At 42.8% G+C, this 6,645-nt stretch overlaps 1 protein-coding gene across 1 annotated transcript in view; it reads right to left on the reverse strand.

Moving 5' to 3' along the window:
• DIP-gamma (Dpr-interacting protein gamma) overlaps nucleotides 1–2,172 on the reverse strand; it is a 59,323-nt gene extending 57,151 nt beyond the window's left edge. Inside the window, exon 1 of the mRNA XM_044395608.2 lies at nucleotides 1,914–2,172. The gene's annotated coding sequence lies outside the window, so the exon portion shown is untranslated. The remainder of the gene's footprint in view (nucleotides 1–1,913) is intronic.
• Nucleotides 2,173–6,645: the final 4,473 nt, after the last annotated feature.

The following is a 6,645-nucleotide window of genomic DNA, read 5'->3' on the forward strand; positions in this document are numbered from 1 at the left end:
GGCAGGAAAAACAAACGTCCGACTGCTGGGAAAGTGTGTGTGTGTGAAGTAAAAAGCGCAACCGGAGAAGAGACGGATGGACAGCAGGACTAAAGAAGGGGGAAGAGGGTTTGAAGCGGAAAGCCGGAGAGTAAGAAAAACCATAACTAAATCCATTGCCATAGGAAAATCCAAAGCAAAGTCTGCGATGCAAATAGTAGAGATTATGGGACTGCAGATGTATGAAGAACGAGAACGAGATGGAGATGGAGCCAGGATATGGTGGCTAAAACTGAAACCCAAGGCGCGGCTCTCGTGGCCCAAAAAGGGGTGTTACTGGGTAGACGAAGGTCCCTGCCAGAAGGTGTTATGTGTACGTGTGTACGAGTGTATGAGGCACAATAAATCTTGCAAGGGTGCCGAATGGCCAGGCAAGGGGCTCGAGGCCCGGAGCCTGGAGCTTGGGCATTGGCATGGATTTGAGCCGGGACGTTATCCCCATCCCCCATTCCCGATATCCCCAATCCTACTCCGTTAAGAGACCTTTAGGTAGCACTACCACCCACCGCGCCCCGTCAGTGAAAACCAAAACCAAATAAAACTGACATTATGCGAAAAGCGAAAGCCATAACTAAAAGTTGGATAACGTGGCCATGATGGAGCCGTGTAGTGGAGTGGAGCCGAGGGGGAGTGGGTGAGAAATCCGGAGCAGAGGCAGCCGTAAAGTTGATACCAAAGCAAAGAGCAGAGCGTGGCAGACGAGCAAAGCTAAAACAAATCGGAGGAGCTATTGTCAAGAGTGCTAGACCAACAAGTACCCAGCAATCTCCGCAGAATAATAGCATTGCAGATTGGAATATTGTTATTAAAAAACTTGTGATGCTAAAAATATTGTCAACGATTAACTGTGGTCGTCAAATGTTATTTCTTTTTAATTTACCACTCTAAAATATATTTGGGTCAAAGATATGAACTATTGTTTGTATAAGCAAGGGACTTTCTATATATGTCCAAGCAGTTAATCTCCAAGCATCTTTTCCTGAAGTAGTGTAATTTCTAAACTAAAGTTTTTATTTCTTTTTCCACAAAAAAATATTTAATAGGAGATAATTTAAATAATCTCCTTAAAGTTTTAATTATAAGAAGACTCTGACATAAGTTTATCTATTAAAATATAATCATTAAATCTAGTTCCATAAATGAGGTCCTTAATAATTTTGTTTTAGTTTTAAATTTTTCTATTAAAAGTATTATTACCATTTGCAGTTTATATTAAAGTTGAAGTAAATAAATAAATTGTTCCATAAATGCGGTGCTTAGTCAAGAACATAAATTTGGGTTCCCTGTATCGAAAACTAATAGTTATTATAATAAGCACCTATTAATTTTGTAACAAAACCTGATTTGTAAAAAAGCCATGAAAAGAATCTACCAACAATACCGAATGATATTAAAGCATCATTCTAATTGCTGCTCTGGAAAAACTTGAGCCACTCCAACAGGTTTCAATTTGTACATCCGAGAAGCTCCTTATTGGATCATTAAATCAAGAGGAGCTGACCTAAAAAACTGAGACCGCTTAAATGCTGCTAAGCGAGCTCAGTTTGTTCTTTAATCGCTTACAGAGCCACCCAGGGCCCAGGACCACCCAAAAAAGGTAAAGGTGGCTCCCTAAGCCCGCGAATCCTCCTAACCACCTCCAAATGCACCACAATGGATTTGCCACAGCAAACTCCGCAGCACGGGCTGAATATTCTCCGATTTTACCCTTTCAACTCGAGGGTTTTCAGAAGGGAAAGGGAAAGAGGATTGAGATATCGGGTATGAAAAACAGAAACAGGAAAATAGAAATGATAGCAAAGTTGCAAAAGGGGAAGGGGACTAACGGGGATGCTGAAACGGAAATCGACTTTGGTAAGGAGTTTTTCTCGTACCTGTGAATCGGAATCTGAACGCTGGAGCTGCACCGAAGTTATGCAAATGTAAAGTTGTTCGTGCCTGGCCTCCTGGCTGCTGAATCCTGCGGCAGGATCTGCTGCTCCTGCTCCTTCTCCTCTACCCTTCCCTTCTGTCAATCGAAGGCGATGTCGCGAGTGCTAATGACGTTTGCTTTGATTGCGCCCCGCATGCGAAGCCAAATCTGAGCCACAACTCACAACTGTCATTTTCGCAGCGATATTTGTACTGTGCTTCAGCTATATATATGGTTCTTGAGTGTCTATCTCAGCTGTTTCTCCTCTAGGTCCTCGGTCCTCGGATGTCTATTTATTTAATTTGCATGCAATTTTCAATTTTTATGCTGAATACTTGGCATTGACAGCAAACGATGCGCACATTTCGCATCGGCAATGCACAATAGAAATTGAATTGCAAAAATTTGTTTGCCCGTCCAGGGCAGCAGGCAAATGGATTGCGAATATATATATTGTGGAATAGCGGATTTTCGAGGGCTCTTCACGTCTTCACGCCAATGTCACAAGGAGCTGGGAGCCAGGAGCGAATGCTCAAGGAGCCGAAAAAGGAAGCGTGAACGAGTTGAAGAAATCGCACAATTTGGCGGCGAAGATGTCAAGTATACGCCGCGTTGCCAGTGCCACACCGACTGCAATTACAATGGTGTGGCAACAACAATGGTAACGTTGGGTGGGGGTTTTTAGAAGGATATGCCGGCTACACACCACACCATTCACACACTGGCGGAGTTGAAGCCACAAATACGTACGCTCCGCAGGATCCAGAGGAAAAGTCTGAGTCACGAACGAGGCGACAGATCCTGGGGTTGCCCCTAAAAGTCGCAAGTGCACACAAAAAATCGCGCGAAATTTTTGAACGACAAAAAACCAAAACAAAACAACAACTCTTCGACTTCGACTGTTCGTTTAGATCACGATTGTGAGGTTAGGTTGTCGCAAAATCAGCCTGTCTCCACTACCGAACGCTCCGAAACTGAATTCGCAACTGAGGCGAGGACGCCAAAAAGGATGCTGCTGCCATCTGAAAGCCGAAAGGATGCCGACGAGGATACCGAAGAGGATGCCGAAGATGCTTCGGGATGCTGTTTCGGGAGAGCTTTTTGGCGAGAGAAAGAGAGCGAGAAAGAGAGAGAGAGCATTGGCGACGTGTGACTTCGTTAAATTTCTGCGGCGACAGCACACAAAACGGATTCGGAAGCGGAAGTAGCAAGTAAGCGAGCAAGGAGCGCTCTGTGTGTGTATGGGTAGCCCTATGTATGTGTGAGTGGGCGGTCTGAGTGGGTGGAGTGGCGCTGAAGTGGGCGAAGTAGCGCCAAGTGGCTGGCTAAAGTCGACTCGCGGAGCACGACCAGAATGGAAGTTTTGTGTTTGTGTTTTGCAATGCCAACTATACACACACGGTTGCCCCAACCCCCTCATACATATATAAATATTTATATATATATATTATAACCCATACATACTTATATGCCGGGGCATCAATATTCACATTCGCACTTGTGCGAGCATTTTCTGATTTGCTGCAATCGCGTTTGCCAACAACAAACTTGGCTAACAACAACAGTGGGAATGAGGAGGGGAATGGGAATAGGAGTGGGAATGGGGTATATTTTCCAACGGATGTTTGGTAAATCTTTGGCGCCGGATACCAGCCCTCCAGCCGGAGGAGTCCCGCCTCCTTAGATCGCCGGCCCCCGCGAGACATGGTTAGACCCTTCCCGTATCTTTCTTGTTCTTTCATACACTGGGAAAAATGGTGTGAGCGCAATTAAAAATATTATAAGACACATATTTTAAGTGGCGAAAACAAAAAGTTGTGGTACAAAATTCAAAAGTAGGTCACCAATAATAAATTTAATTCCAATAATTTTTGTAGATTATTTTAAACAAAAAAAATTGTATTCAAAAAATAAACAGCTTTATTTGTTGTTTAAATATTCTTAACAATTTAAGGTTGTTACGAAAATCATATTAAGCTAATTTAATTTATTTTATTTCTTTCTTATATTTCGGTGCCACAAGGACTTCCTTAAAAATTAATGCACTATACCTTTGTTAATTACAACTTTTTAATTTTGTAATTTTTTAAATGTTTCTACATTTTTTTTTGTTAATTTTCAAATAGGTTTTAATAGTTTTAAAAACTCAAAACAATAAAAAAATGGTCTGCTAATACAGTTAAGAAATCCCTGTTATAAGGTTTTAATTACAAATTCCCTATTCTTTTTTCAAATAAAAAATATACATTTTTCTCGGTGTATATAGCCTGCACCCATGGGTGTGTGAGTGTTGGTATCGATAACTAATAAAAGCATTACATTTATGTTTGAGCCAAGCGCTGTAGCCCCTTATTTTCCCCTTTCCCCCTCCGTTTCGCCCTGGGCAATAATTCAGTTTTCATTTCTCTGTTTTCCTCAGTTTCTCATTTTCATTTTGCAGCCAGTGCATGTGTGCCTTTTCCAACACCACCCCCTCCCTATTCCCTCCCCCCTGCTACACCACACTACACATTTGTGGCACAGTCATGGCCAGCTAATTGGAAACAGGAGCCAACTGCGCTTTCTTGGGCAGTTTTCCGTTTGCCTCGCCTTGAAGAGCTGACTTCGGGTGTCTCGTTTAGTTGCCAATTGCTTAGTTGATTTTCATTGTCTGCCCTTTGGGCCACACTCACAGGTGGCTAAAAGGGGAGAGAGAGAGGGAGTACAGGTGGAAAATGCAGGGCTTTTCCGCTGTATTGGCTTGTAAGTGAAACGATAAACGCTGTGTACCTTGCTGTCATTAATTGGCTGCCGGTTGATGTTTATGTCGTTAGCTCTTCGTTACTCAAAGGAGGCAAAAGCGGATTGGATGTTTAATAATCTTTTCACATTCAGTTGGTAACTGCTAGCTGGTTTTACTGGTTTCACTGATTTTCCTGCTCTTCCTACAGCTTCATATTCAATTAACTTTTCCAGGACAAATCTGTGCGGATTCTGTAAAGGACAGCCCGGCTGAATGTTAATTAATAATGTTTGTGCTTGTATATCTGGTATCTCTGGTGGGTGCTGTTTATGCCGCTTAGGCTGCGCTAAAGAGGAACGAGGAACTATTCTCCATTTCCTCACCTCAAACGGCTTCCGTCTGATCCTGAGTTCCTCAGAGTTCCACGTCTTCGTCTGCAGCTGCAGCTGCTGTCCTGCTATCCTGCTTTCCTGCTGTTTGTGTCAGGCTCTGCGTTTACCTGCGAGCGAGGGCGAAAAGAAAATATCCGGTTTTCAACCGCAAACTGCACTTTTCTACCCATTGTGCCCGGCTCCATTCGTTATCCTGCTGAGTGGCCCCAACCACCCAGCGTATCCCAGGTGAAGCCCACACAAACCAACGGACAGGCGTACGGACAAACGGACGGACAAACGGACAGGCAGACACACGTTCGGGACATTGAATTTGTTTTGGGTTTTGATTTTTCGATTTCAGATTGCACGTTTGAATGGCCAGAACCAGAACCAGAAGTAGAAGCAGAACCATAGCCAGAATCAGCAGCAGAATCAAAAGCAAAAAGGACCCAGGAAAGGAAGCGAGTGCCGACCTAAGCCCGACAAATTCAAGGCGCAGCTGAAGTGTTGACTGCCACATTTATCGCAGCTGCATCTGCAGCCACATGAAAATATTCCAATTGATTGCAAAGTGCTGGCCATTCAATAAACTAATTAAATACAAGTGGCGTATAATTAATTTGCTGTCGAGCACCGATTTTGATTTCGTTTTCGATTTCTTGGTGATATCCGGGGAATTGAATTTTTGTTTATGCCCATCCTTGACTAATTAAATTTACCAGTAGTCTCAAGAGAGAAAGCAGAGCAGAAAGCAGTGGCGCTTTCTAAATCCCACATAGCATTGTTGCTGAAAATTCATCATCAATTTTCAGCTCAATTCGCTCTTGCTTCGAGCATTGCAAATTGTGTTTGCATTCTCAATTTTCATATTTCTCATATTTCTAGCTTTTCGTGTTTGTCTTGGCCAAAATGGAAAAATCCTGAAGCCTGTTGAATGGAAAAGGAAGTGAAAATCAGTCTCAGTTTCACTGGAACAAAGAAAGAAGGAAATTGAGTTAATTTTGCAGTCACACTCGGGGGCTGGCTTTAATAAATATTTGAGTCCGTTGTGCTCAGTAATCGGCTAATGAATCGGTAGTGGCTACTAGCAAGTCGATTTCCAATGTAGTTTTTCCATTAGCCATTCGGTGAGCGGATAGCTGATAGCTTGGGGCCCCAAGGGATCCAACATAGAAAGGCTTTTATCTTTTATCTGCACAGTTAATGCACAATGGCTGCAGTTAAGGATTCCAGAGCTGCGAGGCAGCTCATCAAACTGGCATGCATGGCCTGGCCACATAATTGCAAATGACACCGCAAAGGGAATCCCCCTCTCAGTTTTTCCGAATGCAGGGCAAATGTTTCAAGACTACTTCTGTGTTTAGGCTCTTTCTCTGCTTTTTATACTCGTTACTTGTAGAGTAAAAAGGTTTTTTGTATTTGTCGAAAGTATATAACAGGTAGTAGAAACATATCATTGAAAAGTTATGAGCAAATAATGAAATGCAAGCAGTGCAAGCAGTCGCTTTGCTGCATATCTCCATCTCCCTCATACTTCCTTAGCTAAGTAACGGGTATGTAATAGTCGAGTTACTCGAATATAACGTTCTCTCTTGTTT

The sequence above is a fragment of the Drosophila takahashii genome, chromosome 3R (assembly GCF_030179915.1).
Source record: "Drosophila takahashii strain IR98-3 E-12201 chromosome 3R, DtakHiC1v2, whole genome shotgun sequence".
NCBI lineage: Eukaryota > Metazoa > Arthropoda > Insecta > Diptera > Drosophilidae > Drosophila > Drosophila takahashii.